The sequence below is a fragment of the Diabrotica undecimpunctata genome, chromosome 9 (genome assembly GCF_040954645.1).
Source record: "Diabrotica undecimpunctata isolate CICGRU chromosome 9, icDiaUnde3, whole genome shotgun sequence".
NCBI classification, from domain to species: domain Eukaryota; kingdom Metazoa; phylum Arthropoda; class Insecta; order Coleoptera; family Chrysomelidae; genus Diabrotica; species Diabrotica undecimpunctata.
The window spans coordinates 67940304-67960936 of NC_092811.1; the positions used below are offsets into that span (position 1 = coordinate 67940304).

Genomic DNA, 20633 nt, shown 5'->3' on the forward strand with positions numbered 1-20633 from the left:
CACAGATTCTCCAGACTTAGAAACTCCATCACCAGCTTCTGATGAAATGTTAGATTCCAATTATGTTCCCTTCGATGATTCTTCAGTAAGTGCAATAAAACTTTTAAAAGAATAAAATGTGTTGTGTACTCTGTAATATTGAAATGGATAACAGAAAAAATATATTTATTTAATTGGGTTTTTAGGAAAAGTCTTCAGGTTCTCCAGAAATAAATAATTTTTCTTCCCACTTTTGTCCAAAACAAGTTAACAAAGATGAGTTAAATATTGAGGTAAGTTTATTTCAAATACTTTAGCAATATAATTCAAAGCACATACTTTTTAGGAACAATCTAATTCACCTTCGTCTTCTGTCAGCCTAAATATCCATCAACATGTGGAAGAAACTTGCAATATAAATACGAAGTCTTTAAAAAAATCTGTTTTTTGTTACTTTTGTGAATCAGTTGTATTAAATTTTCCTAGACATATACTACGAAATCATCAAAGCGAATTAGAAGTTCAAAGAATTTTGGTTTACCCTCCAAGAAGTAAAACGAGAAAGCAATTGTTATTTGCTTTGAGAAAAAAGGGAAACTATTTGTTAGGTTCTGCAAATTTAAAACCAGTTAGGAAAGGATCTGCAGATACAAACTACCTACCGTGTGACCACTGCTTCGGCATGTATTCGGCAAAAAACTTATGGCGCCACAGAAAAATATGTAATCCTGATTCAATAACCAGAAATTCCCAATCACAAGCACAAAATTTCTTATTAAGGCACCTTAAATTGGACACTTATTTAAAAGAAACTGTTTTTCCTCAAATGCGAGCAGACAATGTATCACTCGTGGCTAAAAAAGATCCGCTCATTTGTGCGTTTGGCTCAAGATATTTGAAGATCCATAGAGAACAACACTTTATACCAGTAGCGTCAAGAAAAATGAGGGAATTAGCTAAAATTGTTATCGAACTAAGAAAAAATAGTTCCTCAATCAAAACGCTTTTTGACTCGTTGAAACCAGAATATTACGATTCTTTAGTTTTTGCTACTAAAATAGTTTCAAGAGAGCAAAACTTTTAAAGCTCCATCATTTGCTAAAAATATTGGCACTACATTAAAACAGTGTTGTGATATAGCACTTATGCTTAATGCGAAAAAGTCTGAGTTTACAGTTAGAAGTGCCAGCGCTAAAGCTGACTTAAAATAGAATGACGGTGTTTGTTTCGCAAATTTTAGGAAACACAGTGGTTAAGATTTGAATTCGGTTTCGCTAAGTAGAAATCGTTTGATTTCTCTTTTTGTTTTTCTGACTTAAAATCTTTAATACAAATAATAGAAGGAAATTGGAAATATGATATTTCCAGTCAAGCTGCAAATGATTTAGACATGAAAAAATGGAACAAAGTGACGTTAATACCACTAGCAAGTGACCTTAAGCTATTGAAAAACTATCTCGTGCGAAGGGCAAATGAATCTTGTGATAAATTACAGAAAAATAATAATGATATTAATTCTTACGTGTTTCTGTTAGAAACTATATATTGCCGTCTTATCTTATTAAATAGAAGGCGCCCTGGTGAATTAGAAAGAATGACCATACAGAGTTACATTAGCGCTAAAGATAATCAATGTTATGAAGAATTTTCTGAAGCAATTTCAGAAACCGAAAGAATTTTAATGAAAAGTTTTAGAAGAATAGTAATAAAAGGTAAAAGGGGACGTGGTGTACCCGTCCTAGTAAGTAAGGATGTACAAGAACACTTAGAAATAATTACAAAATGTAGAGATTTACTTTTAAAAACACCTAGTATTTACCTTTTTGTTAATCCAAAATTTGATAAACCAATTCGAGGGTATGAAGTAATGTCAAAATATGCTAAATTATGCGGAGCTAAAAATCCTAGTGCTCTTACATGTACAAGGCTGAGAAAACATCTAGCAACGCTAACCCAGTTGTTTACCATGTCGGAAAATGACATGGAGCAACTGGCTTCATTTATGGGGCACACATTAGGAATTCATCGATCTTCATATAGACTCCCCGATGACATTTATCAAACTGTAAAGATCTCTAAGTTGCTCCTGTTAATGGAGAAAGGTAAAGCAGGTCAATTCAAGGGAAAAAGTTTAGAAGAAATAGAGATAAATTTGGAAGAAGACATTATGGAAGATGATGATGGACATAATAACGAGGTATTTGGGGAACAAAAAAATGAAACCAATGATGTTATTGAATCAAAAGGTTCAGAAAGTTGTAATAATGAAAAAAAGGGAATATTGGATATGAAGGCAAAAAATAAAAAAAGGGTTTTAGTTCCGTGGACAGAAAATCAGAAGAAAGTAGTCAAAATGTATTTTAAAACCCACATTAAACAAAAGAGGCCCCCCAAAAAATCGGAATGTGAAGATCTGATTTTAAAAAATCCTGATATATTAAAAAATAAAAATTGGCTCAAAATAAAGGTCTTCGTTCAAAATGAATATAAAAAGTGTTAAATGTCCAAGTTTTTTTCGAAATTCAGTTTTTGCAATATATTCTGAGTTTTCGTTAAGTATTTTTATTTGTGTTTATATATTCAGTTTTGTTCATATTTTTATTATTTGTTTTTAAATATAAATAATGATTAAAATTAAATATTTATAACGAACATATACATGTTTTTTTTTCGTTAGCCCTTGTTAAAAATTTATAAATGATTATCAATAATATATATATAGCCCTTAAATAATCAGATTCGTTTACAATATAACAAATACATTACATTTGAATTCATTTTTCGTTTTCACCATCACTTTTATTGTGAACAAAAACCTGTCTACTTTGATTCAGATTTTTTGTTAAAATATATATATATTATATTACTTTAAATATTAAAGAGAGATTGGAAGGCTATTAAGTAGTTTTCGAATCATTATTCCAGAGGAGGACTTAACCACCGTAATATAAAAATAGGAAGAACTAAGGTCGGTAAACTATAATTTGAATATACGTAACGAAATATACGCCGACGCTGGCGACACAACAAGTAATGTGGCGATCATATTGAACTAAAGTATTCAAACGTACAAAAACATGCAATAACTCATCCATCTGAAATTTTGCTCAATGGTTTAGAATGACGTTTAGACTTCTTTTATAATGATTGCGATAAGTCCTCCGTATACGGAGGACCTACCACAGTGGAGGACCTATTATATGTAAATTTCCTATATAAGGAGGAGCTATCCACTGGTGCGTATATATATATATATATATATATATATATATATATATATATATATATATATATATATATAAGAATAAGAAAAAAGATAACATATATATAAGATAAGATATATCTACGGCATTAAGTGAACTCCGCCCATGTTAAAATTCAGGTTCAATTGAGCTCCGTGGTCAAGTGGATACCGATATACGGAGCTCACTTGACAACTCCGTAATATTGGTTCAGTCGATTCGTCAACACGTAGAGTTTAATAATTTATAAAAAATTTTTGGAACCCGTAAATACCCCTGTATCATAAATGTATATCGCTTTGTTCACGTGTATATATTATAGGGGTCGTTCAGATCTTCCTCATTGTATATTTGAACCATACGTTCATCGGTTTAAGTAAGCTCTGAGAGTTTGGCAACTGTGCGATTATACCGTATATTTTCAACATATACCCTGAACGGTTTATATGGGCTCCTTATTTTTATCTACTGTTTGTAGACAGTGTAATGTCATACGCATTACACTGTGTAACAGAGGATATCATACTACCTGGTATAACTACGTACTAAAATGTAACTGATTCTTTAAAAAACATGTATGTAGATACAAAAGGATTTGGGCTTATTATTGAATAGAATGTTCGCTTGCATAGAAAATTTTATTTTTTCTGTATTTTTAAAGATGTTTTTTTATTTAATATAATTTTCTTAGTTCAATGCCGAACTTGATGTTTTTTTTTATTTACAGAAATTTCGTAATATATTTTGTTTATGTGAGTATGTCTTTGGACATTTTATGTAAGCATCTGATTAATAAAAACTACTTTTATTTCATCCAATCTTTTGCGATATATTGTATAAAGCTTTTTTAATATTTTAGTTCTGGTCTTATTTGCGTACTACATATGATATCTCGATAGAAGGTTATCTCAAAATAAATATGGTTAAGTGCTACAATAGATATTTTTGTGTTAAAATGGGTAGTGGTGTGCACAAAAAGAAAGAATGGTTAATTTGTCTAACAAGGTATATTCGGCAGCAGAAGCATATAGTACAAGCGTCTATGTTTTAAGAGCGGAAGGACGTGCGCCTCATTTTTAGCTGACAAGCTTGCGAAGAATATTATTTCTGGTCCTCAATTTACCTTTTAGTTTTAAACAATAATCTGTGACTGACCCGGGGTGATACAAACTATTTTCAAGGAATTTATAGGAAGTCTACAGTTCAACGATTTTATGACAAGATTGGATGTTCAGTTTTGTGAAAACATCTATGTTGGGGAAATTGAAGGAGCACCCACGAGTTTTTCAGGGGTTTTGGCTGAAAATTAATTCATAGTTTATTTTTATTGTGTAATAATAGGTGTCTCGTCTATATAATAGAAGTCCTAGTATCTACCGGTATGGATCGTTTGTTTGTGTAAATGTTATACAGTGTAGGTGCCTTTATGCTACCCCAAGCGAGACCGTTCTTCATCTGCTATTCTTACCATTGAGTAATACAAAAAATATTCTCTTATGTTGGCATACGCAGACAATGTAAGTGAGCTTGTTATCTAAGGGGATATCACATAGTTTTTGGAGAAATATTCTGTAATTTAAGGTATACCGGATATTTTTCGTACCCGTCTTTTTTTTGCCAGGTTTAAGCAAGGTAACAACTTTGGCTTGTCTCTAAACTTTGGATATCCATAATTTGAATACAGTTGTTCATCATCCGGATAAGCCATTGTAGAGGGTTTTTGGTCCAGGTTTCGTAATAAGCTTTGTGCTCAGATCCTCAATGTCGGTAGTTGTATTATTTTTCATTAAATATGTAGATGGTGGATCCAAGCTCAACATCGTTAAAAGATTCTCTCGGCTGACTGGTTTTGTCCTTTCTTACTTTGAGTTATTCTTTGCTTCTTTTCCGACAGAAATAGCGTGTCTATATCTACGATGTGGTTTTCAGCGATCAGCTATATACCAAATACCCTAGGTAAGGCCCTATATGTGTTTCCTGCACTAGAAATAAGTTACATTCGTGTTTAGCTCATATGTCTGATAAGTTTAAGTAAAGTAAAGTTTCTTGATCTCTAGATATACCCTTAACAGTTATAGACATATGTTATTAGAATAGTTGGTCCTAAACAGGACCAATTTGACAAAATCATATTAAACGGGTGACTGAAGAATTAGCCGATTAATTAATTAATCATTACCCGGGGTATACCCGATTGCGGTGATCTTATTAGTACTTCAATCTTTCTTAAGGCTCGTTCTTTGAATCCCATAAGTAATGCCTAATCTTATACTTTTTATTAAAAATTTAAATTTTACATGCCGTGTATTACTTTTTGACGATATTTCGAATCAGATTTGTATAGTAATAATTTCATATCTAGATAATAACAAAATAAACAATTAAAATAAGTATAAACAATTTCAACTATATATATCGGCGCCACTGTTCAGGTGATGGGTTTATCACAAATTATCAAAGATTACATTTTAATTCAATGTTTTATTTACGTATTTTCAATATTAAAAAAATAGGAAAAGACATGTTTATGCTTTTATTTTTTTAAATCTATTCTATTTTCCTTTTAGAGTTCCGTCTTTTTTGAACGACCTGTGTTCTTTTTTTAATTGGGCACTTGTCAAAAGCTATGACAAATACTCTGTCCTCTACTATTCTACATTCATATGACTGATTCATTATTTTCTCTAAACACTTTGTCCTCTGCTATTCTACATTAATATGACTGATTTATTTTATCTTTCTTGCAGCAATTTTAATGTTTATCCTGTGTATCTTCTTCTTCTTTTTATATAGACGTGACTGTCATTTTTTAATGTGCCTCCAGTAAGTTGCCGTTCCATCGTTTTCGTGATCTTCCTACTGATCATTTTCCTATGGGTTAACCGTCTCTTGCCGTCTTTACTACTCTATTTGTTGTCATTCGGCTTATATGATCGTTCCATTCTACTCTTCTATTTCTTACCAGTTCTTGATGTTCTCCACCTTGCATCTACGTCGTATATCTGTACTTCTAGCTCTGTCCCATAGTGTCTTACCATCAATTTTTCTAAGTGTTTTCATCTCTGCTGTTTCTAATATCCTTTTTGTCCTCTCTGTGTCAGGTCTTGTTTCTGCCGCGTATGTCATTGGTCTGATGACTGTTTTGTAAATTCTGCCTTTCGTTTCTTTCCCGACAGTTTTATTGCTTCATATTGTTTCATTTAGGCAGCCTGAGGCTCTGTTTGCTCTATTCACTGGATCTTCCACTTCAGTTTCGAGCTATCCGTAGCTAGATAATGTGATGGCTAGATATTTAAACTCCATCACTTGTTCTATTATCTGACCTTCCAGCTCCAATTAACATCTTAGTAAATTTGCTGTTGTAACCATGAATTTTGTCTCTTTTGGGGAAATTAACATGTTAAATTTTCTGGCGGTTATATGAAATTGGTGCAGCATACGTTGTAAATCATCTTCATTTTGAAAGAGTAGTATTGAGTCGTTTGCACAGCAGATTATTTTAATTTGTTTTTCTTCCATTTGGTATCTTTTTTTAGTTCTTACTTTTTTATTATTTCATCCATAATCAGGTTGAACAATAGAGGACTCAGGAAATATCCCTGTCTTATCCCATTGTCAGTTTTATTAGGGTCGGTTGGTTCTTCTTCTACTTTTACTTTTATTGTGTTATTTTGGTATATATTTTCGGTCGTTTTGATTTTTCCTAGAGGTATCTCTCTTGCGTACAATAAGTGGATAACGTTTTTTAATTTGTGTTTCTTCTGCATATCATTATTTCTTCTGTGTATTAACAGTTAAATTATGCTTATTATTAAGATTCTCTTAACGTGTTTATTAATTGTCTTGTTTCTGCAGTACGAATATATGTGTATCATGATAGATTGTAATGCATATTTCATTTAATGTAATTAGAGTGCTCTTTGCGTTTGCCAATTATTTTTTCACTTCCTCAGCGATAGGTCTTTTTTTCCTCATCAATAACCTTATCTTATCCTCGCTCGATACAGCTGTTCTAAGATATTTATATTTCACTATATGCTCTATCATTTGGTTTTTACCTCAAATTTGCACCTATGACGAAATTTATAATACATATCTAATATCTGGTGCTTTCATATGAAACTGGAATAAATCACTTGGTAGATAATATTTATTTGTTTTGAGTACACTTTTTTTAGAACTTGTTCATAAAGGAATAAATATTTGTCTGTTTAGTGTTTTCCAAGTCTGTAAAACATAAACAGGCTTAAATATTAGATTATACATTTATTAAGAATGTTCAATATCTAAATTGAAGATTTTATATCACAAAATATGAATAGGTTTTTACATTTTGTTTGACGTTTTAATCTTCTAATCGGAGTTCATTTTTCAAAAAACTATCAAATTGTGAGAACAAATTGCTATATAAAAGTACGAGGCAATATTCTCATGCTGTGAGCTTTGCTGCTCTGTTAATTATTGTATAACGCTTAAGCTATTTTTAATTTTTTGTCAATATTTTTGAGGTGTTTCCTTAAATGACCATGTTTAAGGTTAGTAGGTTTGATTAAATGAAATTGATATTAATTTAATAGTCTCCATTTTATTAGTACTGATGGTATATAACTAGCATCTGTTGGTACTATTTATTAATTTCAACATGTGGAAGTGAGAGCACTCTCTTGTTAGTAATTTCAGTGTAAATTATGTGGCAGCCGTAGCTCAGTGGCTGTGTTACTGGTTTAACAAGCTGGAGGGCCCGGGTTCGAATCCTGGCACCGACAAATTTTCAATTTCCAATTTAACTGCGCTGCCACCGTCTTCGGAGGACACGTAAAGCCGTCGGTCCCGGCTACGAAAGTAGTCGTTAAGTCATGTTAGGGGCGCTTGCGCGACCTGAAAACCCTAACACTAGACCTTAGCCAGAAGGTTACACGAACTTACTTACTTACTAGTGTAAATTATGACGAAACCAGAAATAACCCATAATATTCTCCCCGTGTGATCTTAGTATTTCCGTTGATTGAATAGTATAGGGTCTCCAATATTTCAGTCAACGGTATGTCAGAGTGGTTTTTATTAATTTTTATATATATTTGCAACATGAAGAAGAAAGTTCGGTACAGGCAGTTAAACAGCTAATCTGTCAATTTAAAAGTAAGAGCAAGTACCAACTTGCTGAAAAGCATACCCATACACAAAAGGGATGATAAAATGTACTCCACAAACTATAGCGGTATAAGCTATATATCTATTAATTATTAGGATATACAGATTTTTTTCTAATAAACCTATAACGATTGGGTGAATAGGTGAACTATCAAATAGGAGACTATTAGTGTGGAATTAGAAAAACTTAATAAATCGTTGATAAATTATTCACAATTAGGCAGTTAATGAGAAATGTTGGGAATACAAAAAAAAACATTAAACTAGCTATTTATAGATTTTGAACAAACACATGATATAATCATAAGAATAAAACTATGGAATACTATGGCATAACTAGGCTTACCTAAGAAATTAATCAATTTAACAAGGAGTAACGTACAAGTAAAGTAAGATTTCAAGGAAAATTATCGACTTATTTTCAAATGTACATTGATCTCAAACAAGAAACATGTACAATCATTATACAATATAGTAAATACTTATTTAGATAAACGTAAAATAATTCACTGAACGTTAACGATAAAAATGTTACAAATAAAGGTTAAAACATTCTTTTCAATTCGCGGTAAAAGATTTAATAGAGTTCAGCATACAAGATAAATTCGTAACCAAATTCATATACCAGTAAACGATACTCGATACAGCAGCAAAGTAATTTTAACAACAAATATAAATCATAGCATCAGCTCTGGAAAATGGTGTTTTCTTTGACAGACAGCAACCACAAATGTGAAATTAGGAAAGATTAGTATGAAATTAGAAAAACTGAATGAACCATTGATCAAATATTCAGTACTATATACATAATAAAAAATGTTAGGAATAAAAAAAACATTAAACTAGTTATGTAATTGTAACTAAGATTGTAACTAAAATGCTATGGCAGAACTAGACATACCTAAGGAAATTAACTGTCAACTTACTTTCAAATGTACAGTGACCTCAAACAGGAAGATGCCGTGTCTCCAACCGTGTTTACCATCGTGTTGGAGAGCATCACCCGCAAAGTAAATACAGAAAATCTCAGTTTAATAAACAAGATCCTTACATTATACAGACTTTCGACGATGAGTTAAATATAGTAGCAAGTATAATTATTAGTAAAAAAAACATTAAGACATTTAATAGAAAAAAGCGCAAAGAAGGGTCCTCCAAATCAACAATGACAAAAAAATATATGGCTATCTTAAGAAGAGCACTACGAAACAAAATAGGACATAATATTTCAATAGACTAGTACAACTTTGAAATGATTCATCGGTCTAAATATTTGGGATTTAAGAGCAATTTTAATAAAAACACTACAAAAGAGAATAACAACAGAATACAAGATGGTAATTGCTACGTTTTAAGCAAAAAAATTAAATCCAAAAATACATCCCGCAGTACCAAAAATAAGAATCTACGTATGTAAGTGAAATACGGACAATGAAAAAACAAAATAAGAGCCGATTGAGCGTCGCAGAAAGAAGAATTCTTAGAGAAATATATGAATCTTATGAATCACAAATCAATACAGAGTGCAAAACAATAACTTTGGCGTTGAGATTTAGTTTCCTGTACGATGTTGCAATCTTTATATACCTGTTTGACCTTAGCATTAGTTCCCGGTCGTAAAACACTTCTGGGGGTTTTCCTAGCAATCCTGATCTAATTAATACCTGAGTTTTACTTACATTGTTTTATATATCCTCATTTTAGTAGTTCGTATTAGACTTCTGGATTTAAAATTGTTATGAGGGTTATACATATATTAGTTTGCTACCTGAATTTTCCCTTTGATCTCTTATGTGAAAACATTATCTGCGATATCTAAAACGCTCCTATCTTTCAAAATTATATGGGTCTATTGTTAAGTTATATGCCCTACTACATCGTCTCTTTTGTCTGTTAATGAACATTTATTTGATTTTCCCGTTACTGACTACTATATAGGATAGATATTTTTTACTTTCTCGGAGAAATTATATTCTAACTCACAAAAATCCTATTAAATTGACAAAATCGCCCTTGCATATTCTATTTACTTATGAGGAGCAGCAGCAATATCAGTACCATAATAATGCATATAGTCCTGGACTGGCTAATCGTTGGATAATAGGAAGCATGAATGTAGCAGTTTTAATAGTTTGGTGACTGCTTGCTGAAATCGGGGAATAGAGATATCAGTACCAAGTTAATGACTATAGGAAGTGTTGCTTGATCGGCAAAATATTAAATACCAGAAGGTATAATGGTAGCAGTCTCACTGCGACCTCGATGGAGAAAGCAAAGTGAAACAACTTTATTATTATTAAACAACATTATATTTTCTAGTAAAATAATCATGATTTTACAGCAGGACAAATTTTCTAATGTTGGTGATCAAAACATCATGTACGTATGACCAGGTTCCCTATGTCGGTATCCAGCAAAATCCTTGTAGTAACGATACAGGAAACAAAACATCAGACATATAAAATAAATAAACCAGAGATCTAATAAAATACAGATTCTCGATTCAAATAGTTAAAAAATTAACGAACAGCTTACCAAAACAGATATAACGTCCATTTAACATGTAATCCGTTAACGGTCCAATGTACAAAGCAGCTCCTAACATAATGCTGATGATATAGATTTCATAAGAAACTAAAACATCAACAAAGTGAAAACCAAATACAAGCAAATCCACAGAAGACACCAATTAAATAAATCTAGATAAAACAAAAAAGTCTACTGTAATTTTGAAAGTATGGAACACTTAAATATTATTGGATCAATAATCACAGTTATTAACACCGTCACTGAAGGAATAAAGAGCATAATACAAACTTCAGACCTATTTTAATTAATTGATGCAAATTAGGAAGAATGAATAAAACAAATAAGGCCTTATTAGTATAATGCTACAAATCCGTATAGATTAAGAACAGATACTGAATGAAGAAAGCTCTTATAATGATATTGTCCAGGAGAATAAATTTTAACGACTAAGGTAGATCGGACACAAAATCGGATATCTCAAAAAGTTAATATTTCATTTGATTTCAGATATGTAGAAGACCGATCAACGTGGAGAAAACTTGTAGTTAAAAGAAAGGAAAAACAGTGACAAAAGCAACAAAAACGGGCCAAAGGTTCAGAGCTGCTTAAAAATCTTGATTGGAAAGAATTAATATTGAAAATATAAGAAATACAATGGAATTAACATACACTATATACGCTATAATAACTAGAAAACTTATATGATACGGATATATACGGAAAAAGTTTAATGAAACTACCCAATATGTGTTATGAGTGAGAACGATATGAATAAATAAAATGAGGAAAACCATAGCAAAAAGAGTAGTGAATAAAAAATGAGGAAGTACCTTGTGGATAACACGTGCTTAGATAGGAACGAATGGAAATGAAGATTCAGAAGACGACAAAGAACGTTTTAAATTGATAAATCTACACAATTTTTAACAATGTATATTTATACGTCATTGCCAGAGCAAATGTGATAATTGTGCATAAAATTAAACTTTTTAGGGCAAATCTGCTACAGCAAGATGTGACTCAAATACATCCAAAGCTAAAAACCATCGATGTTTGTATGAAAGGTGAAAATTTCGTTTTTAAATGCTAATTATAATCAAATGGTAAATTAATCGTTACGGGCGAATTTTATTAATCTCTTTTAAAAGAATATTGGCACGTACACATAATCACATACTTGTGGACGGTATCTTGTACCTGAATACTAAGAAAGTTGTCGTTGTAATCTAAGAATAAGTTTTACAATTTACAGGAGAACCATGTTGTAGTTCTATTACCAGGACTTCCACATAAAAAAACATTTAGCTGATAGTTGTGCTACTATCGCGCATCAGAGTGCTATAGGGGAAAAAGAGATAGTCTGGAGCATTGGAGCGCGGTGGAATAATTCCTGTCTACAGGAATTATTCCACCGCGCTCATCAAGTGATTGATTGTTGTTTTGCAAAGGTAAGTTGTTTTTTTTTTATTTTTGTATTCCTATTGTTATATAAAGGTACTTGATATTGTAATATTAACAACATTTTTCATAATATATTCTGAAATGCGCTTTCTTTTACTGATAACGAACAAAAGTTTTAATAACTTCTTGTTAATATAATTATGTAAGTATTTAGATTTTTATCTTGTTCTTACTATAAGTGCTAAAGCACAAATGTAGTCATAATCTACTGTATTTTTTCCATAGGGGTCATAGTTTTTAACTGTGTGATAGCTTATTTTATTGTTGAAACTGTTATAAACACTGTTAAAATACTAACAGGGTTTTTGTTAGTTTTGATTCTCACCATATAGTAGGCCAAGATATCGGTTACAAAAACCCAGACACTATTGAACAATTAGACGGTTCTAAATATATTGTTTCAAACAAATGACCTTTTATTCATACATTGTATTTTAAAGAGTGAGTGTGAGTGAGTCTTGTCCATAGAAAAAAGAGTGGTTTTCTTTTAAAAGTGCAGGTCGCAGGGTAATTACCGCCCACGGTAGCGTCAACTTGGCAAAATAAATTCAAAAAAACCCCATTTTTTCAAGGAGAACTGTTCACTGTGTAACGAGTCCGTTACTTAAATAATCGTTTACCTTCTTTTTGTGACTGGAATCTTTTAATTTAATTCTAAATTAAATTCATATTGAAATATTCTTAAACTAAATATTTAAATAACTCCCAGTAAATTTTATTTTCTAAGGTTGGCATTAAACTGCGCCCTCAGTGGTAAAATTCTGAAAGTACACTCATTCCGCGACGTGTAGAATCTCAACGTGGTTACTTGTTAACTGGAGGTGATCGAAAGAGGATCGATTCGATCAGAGTAGTTGCGGCTGGGGGAGTGCCACTTTTTCCCGAATTTAGTTTAAGTTTATTTTTATTGTGAAGAGCTGTTTATTTTGGAGGAAATCATTTAAGTTATTTTGTTGTTTTGTACGAGGATATTTTCAGTTGGATCACCCTAGCCGGTAAGACAAATTTACAAATAAATTATAAGGAAAAATCCTTCATATCATCCGCCATTGTTAGTAAAATTCAGACCTATTTTAATTTCGTCTTTGATAGGTATTTCATATATTTTAGACATGTCATATTTCACCTTATTTCATTAAGGAAAATGTTTTATACCTAAATAAATTATAAGTATTAGATTCTATATCTATCTCAAATTTTTATTTCCTTTCAAGAGTTAAAGCAATTATTTATTTCAATTTCATACCGTTAAAACCGGCTAATATTTCTTTTTTTCCTATTCTATAATATATAAAGATCATGTTTTCCGTTAAAATTATCTATTTAATATATCCCTACATTATAAAAATATTGTCACACCATTCGAAGGTCACTATTTACCGAAAACCATTAAGGTTTTTATTTCAATTTAAGGTCACTTGCTGACCTTTTTTGTATCGCCTTTCAAGGTTGATAACCCTTGTGTTTTTCCTTACCTTTTGTATGTACAAAGAACATGAAGTAACACAATTGTTCCTTTTAGCCTACTCCAAGAATCCAGTTACAAGTCAGGGGAAGAAATTTCAAGTTTATTTATGGAAATTAAGAAGAATTTTTAGTTGGAATTATTTGTCCAATAGTACCTGATCCAGGGAATCCAGGTTTGGTATCTTTTTACCACCTGAGTCTAGTTCTCCACCGGATCATCTTCGAGGGAAACCTACGGAAACCGGCAGGAAGAACTTACTTTTATTTTTGTTATCATTCAATTATTTTAAATAACTTTTGCTACGTCCTCTTCAAGGTTTTAACTTTTGGGTTCACTTTAATTTAAAAATATCCTTAATAATAAATATCTTCAATTTTTAAAAAAAACATTTATCATTGTAATTTAATTTAATTATTTATTGTCTACCAAGGGATGAGGTTATAACTCCCTTGAATTTCTCTTTGTTAGGTTATCGTGTGCACACATATCCGGAGAATTTTCACTTAAAACCCTAAACAATTATTGAACGAAAACTAAACTATTAGTGAGTAGTATATAATTATATTTATTAGTTATACATTATTATTGGATATAACTTTTGTCACGATTTGAAATTAAGGGGCATATCAGGGGCAAATTGTTTTATAATTATATTCAGGGATTTTACTGTAAATATAGCTATAGTTAACTGTACATAAGAGGTGGTGGTTTAGTATATAAGCTTTTAAAATAGTTTGTACCTAAGTTTGGTAATTATTAAAGTTGTGGTTAAAATTTAATATTTCAATTAGTACCTATCTTTTATATTTCAGCAATACAAGATATCTCGGAAGAAAACATTTAACTTCCTGGCGCCCAAGCATTCACTAGAGCAACTTTTATTTTTCATCTGTTTATTTCTTGGTGGTTTTCTTGTCATTAGTTCTTATATCTTACGGTCTCTGTAAGGCATGCAAATTGGCCAAATCCTTCTTTGAGTGTCAAGTGGTCATTCTCCTGCATAGTCGCTAGCCAACACTTAATTCTGCTATAATTTAAAATTCATAGTTACTCTTTATTTATTTCTTTTACATAATTTATTTCTATCTAATCCCTTCCATCTTCTGTTATTCCACATATTAGTTCGTTGGTGTATCAAGGTACATTTTAGAGTTTACCCTTTTGCTACACTGGATAGCGTCACCCAGACTCCTTTAGCACAATTTTTTGTTACATTAACATATTTTTGTTACAACTGGCCAAACCACACAGACCTGTATTGGAGTTCTAACGTCTTTAGTTACGTGCTAAAAATTCAGTTATTCTAGGAATGGATTTTCTGAAAACTTTTAATAGTGAATTAAATTTTCCTGAATTGTCCTCATCTGTCTCTTCGTTTAATACCTCTTGTGTCAATGCAGTTAAAGATATGAGGAAACTTAATGCTCGTGAAGTAGAGCAGTTAAATAATGTTATCAAATCATTCTCTTCTATCTCTTCGAAAAATAAGTTTGGTAAAACTCATCTCATCGAACATCACATTGATGTGGGTTCGTCCAAGCCCTTCAGGCAATATCAATATCCCTTGCCTCAAGCCACAGAGATGCGTATCCTATACCTCGTATAGATAACATCCTGAGTAAGTTACAAAACGCTAAATTCATTTCATCTATTGACTTGAAGAAAGCATTTTTACAGATTCCACTGAGCGAAGAGAGTAAGAAGCTCACTGCTTTTGCAGTCAATGGAAAAGGATTGTATCAGTTCACTACAATGCCTTTTGGTCTTGTGTCTGCTCCGCAGACTATGTGTCAGTTAATGGATTTGGTAATTGGTCCTGCTTGAGATCCTTTTTGTCAGTATTATCTTGATGATATTCTTGTTATTACTCCTGATTTTGAAACTCATATCTCTGTATTGCAGCAGTTGTTTCAGCGTTTAAAAGATGCAAATTTGACTATAAGCTTAGATAAAAGTAGCTTTTGTCGTGAGTCTATTAAGTTTTTGTGATATGTTGTAGATTCACATGGTCTCCATACTGATCCTGATAAGGTATCAGCTATTCGTGATTTTCCAGTGCCTAAAAATACCACTCAAGTCCGTCGATTGTTTCGAATGGTGGGTTATTATAAAAAATTTGTCAAGTCTTATTCTACCTTGTTGTCTCCTATCACGGATCTACTTCAAAATAGGAAAAAGGGACAAAATATTGTGTGGACTCCTGAAGCTAATGAAGCTTTCATTAAAATCAAGGAGGCTCTCACAAATTCCCCAGTTATGGTAGCACCGGATTTCTCTAAGCCTTTCTATTTGATGACTGATTGTTCAAACACAGCATCTGGTGGGGTACTCTATCAAATTGTTGATGGAGAAGAACACCCTATAGCCTACACCAGCAGGAAATTAAATAAAGCCCAGAAAAATTATACTACAACTGAAAAGGAGTTGTTAGCTATAATTACAGGTATTGAACATTTTAGATATTTTCTTGAAGGTCGTTCTTTTACGGTCATAACTGACCACAGTAGTTTGGTGTGGTTACAAAGTATGAAGAACCCATCTCCTCGTTTGGCTAGGTGGATTTTAAAATTGGCACAATGCGATTATAAAATTGTTCATCGTAAAGCTTCAGGTGTAGTAGTCGCTGATGCACTCTCTAGAACTTTTGATATTAATTTGTTAGACTTATCTTCCTTACAACCAGATGACTGGTATCGGAAAATGTTGTATGATGTACAGAATGTACCAGGTAAATTTCCTGATTTTAAAGTTGAACATGGTGTTTTGTATAAACATGTCTTAAGTTCCATGGATGCCCTTACTGGAATGTCGGATTGGAAGATAGTCGTTCCAACTCCTAATAGAGCAGAGGTTTTGGCCACCTTTCATGACCATCCTACGGCAGCTCATTTTGGTTTTTACAAAACTTTGCGTCGAATATCTGAACTTTATTACTGGCCTAAGATGCGTCAAACTGTACGTAGCTATATTGCTAAATGCAAAATCTGTGCTACATGCAAACCAACAAATCTTCCTCAACCAGGTTTAATGGATAGTTATCGACAGATTGATTTTCCAATTCAACTTCTACCTTTAGATCTCATTGGTCCGTACCCTAGGTCTTATAAAGGTTCCCAATATGCTTTATTAGTTGTTGATTATTTTACTAAATTTCAGCCACGATTCAGTGCATTGAAGCTAGCCCGAATCCTCACTTGAGATTTAGTGACTCTTTGGCTATTTAAATTTGTTTCTCTGAGCTTAGCCATATCTTTAGTATTTTGCATCACCTGTCTTCCAGTGCTTATGAAATTTGTAAGCTATACGCTTCCTAAAATCCAATACTCCCGAAGTATAGAGGTTTCAATTGGCTAGACCCAACGTGTGGCTTCTTTTCCACTTCTGGCTTAAAAAAAATATATCTCCTTTAACTTTTGGTTTTGATCTTGGGTTGTTATGGTTTTCACTTCACTAGTTGTGCTTTTAGATTTTCATTTTAACATTTAGTTTTTGTACTTCAACATTTTTTTTATATCTATACCTTAAATCAACTTGTTTTGCTATATTCTGTGTAGACTGAATAAATTGCTTTGGTTTTGATTGGTTAAATAACTATTTTAGATTAATAATAAATAAATTAAAAATTTAAATAACTTAAAGTTAACTATTTCACATATTTTACAAGTCCGGAGTAGTCAATAAGTTGAGTCACTACCTTGAAATAACAGTTTTTGAAATTTTAGGTTCCTTTGGGAGTTGTAGCAGTATATTTCATTGGATTTCACGACTGGACCAAAACAAGTAAACATTACTGGTATAGGTATCCCTTCAGAATATTAACTTGGAGTCAGAGAGTAAGTTAGACTTTACCTACTTTTACTCATTCTCTTGTATATCTCTCAGTTGTGTAATATGTCAGCTTTTCAGGTAGAGCATCTATTAGCTCCTGAATTAGAGTATGAGTTGAGAGTCCGTCATTTAACCAGTCCATTGTTAAAAAAGCTGATGAAAAAAGGGGTGTTCTGAGAGGTGCTTTGAAGCAAGCTTCAGCAAATAGGAGTCATGTTGTTCTGTCAACTTCCAATCTTAATTTTAGTGATGAGATTCCTGAAATAGAGGCTACTCTTGCAGATTTGAACGTGAAAATTGGTTCTTTTGTTGGTTCCCCTTGTGACACTGCCTATTGTCGTTATACTTCACGGTTAGGTCATGTTGCAGGTAGAGTCCATCTGTTAGAATCTACAACAGAGGAAGAGGATGAACTAAAGAAGTCTCTTAATCTTAGAATTCTTACTCTGGAAGGTGAACTTGATTTTAGAGTGACTCCACAGGCTCATTCCACTCCTCATAATGTTAGTGTTTCTGTAAATTCCTTTCCTTTTGTTAAGTCTGCTCCTATTCATAAATGGGGTGTACATTTTTCAGGACAATCACATGAAAATGTTGTTAGTTTCTTGGAGAAGGTAGAATGTCTGCGTATAGCACGTGGTAACAGCAAGGAAGAGTGTTACTCTTCTGCTGCTGACCTTTTTAGAAATTCAGCTTTTAATTGGTACCTCAATAACCGAGGTAGTTTTGCTTCTTGGCAAGAGTTAGTTGCCAAACTTAGATCAGATTTTCTCCCTTATAACTACGAGGATAATCTCCTTGATGAAATCAAGTCTCGTAAACAAGCTCCACCAGAAAAAGTTACAATTTTTATTAACGAGATTGTTAGTCTGTGTAAACGTCTGGAGACTCCTCTTTCTGAACCTCATATTGTCAGGATTATCAAGAAAAATTTGTTGCCATCGTACCATTCTAGTCTGGCACTTACAGATATTCCCTCGATTGTTGATCTTATTGAAAAATGTAAGAAGCTGGAAGAAGTTTTGTCATGGACGTCTGACAGTGTGTCTAGAGCTCCTATTCGGCAGATGTTTAGAAATCCCGATTCGTCCTATTCGGGTAGACCAAATTATTCTCGGTCTGATAATGTCTCTGCTTTTAACTCAAAGATTACCTGTTGGAATTGTCGTCAATCAGGACATGGGTATTATGAATGTTCTGAACCTAGAATTCGGTTTTGTTATGGATGTGGACGTCAAGGTGTCTGCAAATTTGAATGTCAATTCTGTTCGGGAAACGACAGAAGGGGTGGGTTGTCCCTGGCTCCCGCTCCTCAACGAAATACAGGGAATACAGTCGAAAATCCTCAAAAACCAGGAAGCCGTTTCTGGAGTCTGGATGCTCAAGCATCCACCAGTCAAACTTTTCATCCTCCACCGAAAGACAAAAGTTTCTGTTAGTTTTTGTAAAAGAATGATTTCTGAAAACTGAATTTTCTGAAAACTTTTAATAGTGAATTAAATTTTCCTGAATTTTCCTTATCTGTCTCTTCGTTTAATATCTCTTGTGTCAATGCAGTTAAAGATATGAGTAGACTTAATGGTCGTGAAGTAGAGCAGTTAAATAATGTTATCAAATCATTCTCTTCTATGTCTTCGAAAAATAAGTTGGGTAAAAGTCATCTCATCGAACATCACATTGATGTGGGTTCGTCCAAGCCCTTCAGGCAATATCAATATCCCTTACCTCAAGCCTGGCATGAAAGCCTAGTAAAGGAGGTAGATGAAATGCTAAAGTTAGGTATTAGTGAGCCCAGTACTTCTTCTTTTTGTAGCCCTTTGTGGTTGACAAGAAAGAAAGACGGGACTTTTCGTGTCTGTTTTGACGGACGTAAACTTAACAGTATAACCATGAACAGAGATGCGTATCCTATACCTCGTATAGATATCATCCTGAGTAAGTTACAAAACGCTAAATTCATTTCATCTATTGACTTGAAGAAAGCATTTTTACAGATTCCACTGAGCGAAGAGAGTAAGAAGCTCACTGCTTTTGCAGTCAATGGAAAAGGATTGTATCAGTTCACTACAATGCCTTTTGGTCTTGTGTCTGCGGCGCAGACTATGTGTCGGTTAATGGATTTGGTAATTGGTCCTGCTTGAGATCCGTTTTGTCAGTATTATCTTGATGATATTCTTGTTATTACTCCTGATTTTGAAACTCATATCTCTGTATTGCAGAAGTTGTTTCAGCGTTTAAAAGATGCAAATTTGACTATTAACTTAGATAAAAGTAGCTTTTGTCGTGAGTCTATTAAGTTTTTGGGATATGTTGTAGATTCACATGGTCTCCATACTGATCCTGATAAGGTATCGGCTATTCGTGATTTTCCAGTGCCTAAAAATACCACTCAAGTCCGTCGATTGTTAGGAATGGTGGGTTATTATAAAAAATTTGTCAAGTCTTATTCTACCTTGTTGTCCCCTATCACTGATCTACTTCAAAATAGGAAAAAGGGACAAAATATTGTGTGGACTCCTGAAGCTAATGAAGCTTTCATTAAAATCAAGGAGGCTCTCACAAATTCCCCAGTTATGGTAGCACCGGATTTCTCTAAGCCTTTCTATTTGATGACTGATTGTTCAAACACAGCATCTGGTGGGGTACTCTATCAAATTGTTGATGGAGAAGAACACCCTATAGCCTACACCAGCAGGAAATTAAATAAAGCCCAGAAAAATTATACTACAACTGAAAAGGAGTTGTTAGCTGTAATTACAGGTATTGAACATTTTAGATATTTTCTTGAAGGTCGTTCTTTTACGGTCATAACTGACCACAGTAGTTTGGTGTGGTTACAAAGTATGAAGAACCCATCTCCTCGTTTGGCTAGGTGGATTTTAAAATTGGCACAATACGATTATAAAATTGTTCATCGTAAAGCTTCAGGTGTAGTAGTCGCTGATGCACTCTCTAGAACTTTTGATATTAATTTG

At 32.8% G+C, this 20633-nt stretch overlaps 1 long non-coding RNA gene across 1 annotated transcript; it reads left to right on the forward strand.

Moving 5' to 3' along the window:
- On the forward strand, window positions 1–491 carry LOC140449658 (uncharacterized). The gene is made up of 3 exons (XR_011951854.1): window positions 1–85; window positions 186–272; window positions 326–491. It is a non-coding gene; the product is annotated as an uncharacterized lncRNA (long non-coding RNA).
- Window positions 492–20633: the final 20142 nt, after the last annotated feature.